The sequence below is a fragment of the Penaeus monodon genome, chromosome 4 (genome assembly GCF_015228065.2).
Source record: "Penaeus monodon isolate SGIC_2016 chromosome 4, NSTDA_Pmon_1, whole genome shotgun sequence".
NCBI classification, from domain to species: domain Eukaryota; kingdom Metazoa; phylum Arthropoda; class Malacostraca; order Decapoda; family Penaeidae; genus Penaeus; species Penaeus monodon.
Genome location: NC_051389.1, coordinates 7,192,695 through 7,195,194, shown reverse-complemented (window position 1 = coordinate 7,195,194; position 2,500 = coordinate 7,192,695).

The following is a 2,500-nucleotide window of genomic DNA, read 5'->3' as shown; positions in this document are numbered from 1 at the left end:
CCTCTTCCTTCTCCTCCTCTTCCTCCGCCTCCGGTTGCTCCTCCTCCTCTTCCTCTTCCTCCCCCTCCTATAAGTCACATCCCCTCCCCCCCCCCCCCCACATCCCTCCATCTCCCTACCTCCACATACTGGAATCTCACCTGATTCCCCCTTCCCCCTCTCCCTTCTACCCCCTCCCCCTCCCTCTCCCTTCCTGCCCAAATTTATCGGCCCGCTCCCTCCCTCCCCCCTCTCCCCCTCCCTTCCCCTCCCCCCTCTCCCCCTACTAGTCGTCCCTTGGCAACACTGTTCTCTTGTTTCTGTTGTCCTATATGTAAATGAGGAGCATGATACGAGTGAGATTGGCGTGATAAGTGAGTGAGAGAGAGAGAGGGAGAGAGAGAGAGAGAGAGAGAGAGAGAGAGAGAGAGAGAGAGAGAGAGAGAGAGAGAGAGAGAGAGAGAGAGAGAGAGAGAGAGAGAGAGAGAGAGAGAGAGAGAGAGAGAGAGAGAGAGAGAGAGAGAGAGAGAGAGAGAGAGAGAGAAAGAAAGAGAGAGAGAGCAAGAGAACAAGAGAACAATTCTTATTCTTATTTCTTATTCTCATTCCCATTATTATCCATATTTTCATTCTTATTCCCATTATCCTCTCATTCTTATTCTCATCATCATAAACATACCACACAAGGCCCGATATGCTATATAAAGATTACCTGAATAAGCCGGGCAAGCGCTGCCGTTTAGCATGACGGTAGGGTGCGTGAGATGACTATCTATCTTCTATCTATTGGGCGAGAGAAGTTCAGCAAAGTCAGTCTGTTATTATCATTATTATTATTGTTGTAGTTGTTATTATTATTATTATCATTATTATTATAATCATTATTATTATTGCTATCGTTATTATTATCATTATCATTATTATATTATTATTATCATAATCATTATTATTACTATTATTATTATTACTATTATTGTTATTATTATTATCATCATTATTATTATTATCATTATCATTATTATAATAATTAGCATTAACATACTTATCATTGTTATTGTTCTTATTGTTTTTCTTCTTTTAATACATCATTATCATCATTATTATTATCACTATTATCATCACCAATGTTATAATTTTTATCATCATTATTATTGTTACAACTATTATCATTATCTTGGTATTATCATTTTTATCATCACCATTATTATCATTATTATTATTATTATTATCATCATCATCATTATCACTGTTATTATTATTACCATTATATGATCATTATCATCAATGTTATCATTATAATCATTATCATTACTCTTATTATCACGATCATCATCATCATTATCACCAATATTACTGTCATTACTGTTATCACTGTGATTTACATTCATATACTTATTATTCTTATTATCATTACCATTACTATTATCATTATGCTCATTATGTCCCCGTCCCCACCTTTTAACACCCCCTCCTCCCTTCCCCACCCCCCTCCCCCTCCCCACCTCATCCCCAACCCCTCCCCCTCTCCCCTCCACTCCCCCCACTCCACCCATCCCCGTCCCCCCTCCCCCTCCCCACCCCTCTCTTACGACTACCGTAACCCCCATCTCCACCCCCCCCCTCCCATAATCACTTACAGGAGAAAGTAAGTTGAATTTGGAGGCGAAAGTTGGACTCGTTTTGATGTGGGAAGATAAGAAGGTGGAATAAGGAACTCGTGATAAAGAGGTGGAATGAGGAACTGGTGATAAAGAGGTGGAATGAGGAACTGGTGATAAAGAGGTGGAATGAGGGAAAGGTGGATGAGGTGGAGTGATAAAAAAGGTGGAATAATAAAAAGATGAATGAAGAACCGGTGATGAAAAAGAAGGAATGAGAAAGAGAGTGAATGAGGGAATCGTGATAGAAAGGCGGAAAAAGGAAAAGGATGGATGAGAAACTAGTGATAAAGAAGTGGATAAAATACAATAAATGATAAGGATGAAGAATAGAGAAAATCATTAATAAAAAAATGGGAGGAATGAAAGAATAACAAAACTGTTCAGAGACGAAAGAACAGAAAACGAAGATAATAAAGGAGAAACAGTCCATAAAGAAATAAAAATTGAAAAAAAAAAAAAATACAAAACCGCCCTAAAACTAATTATGCAAACGAGCAACTTCAAACATTATTAAAGACTAAAAGTACAACAGACGATAGTAAACAGGCGTCAGATAACAAACAAAGTACCTGATAACAAAGAAAGTACCTGATAACAAAGAAAGTACCTGATAACAAACAAAGTACCTGATAACAAAGAAACTACCTGATAACACAAAAAGTACCTGATAACAAAGAAACTACCTGATAACAAACAAAGTACCTGATAACAAACAAAGTACCTGATAACAAACAAAGTACCTGATAACAAACAAAGTACCTGATAACAAAGAAAGTACCTGATATTCGTATATATTATGATTAATTCAAGAGTGATTTCCGGTTCTCGGTCTGAGGCACACATTCCGATATCAGGTTTGC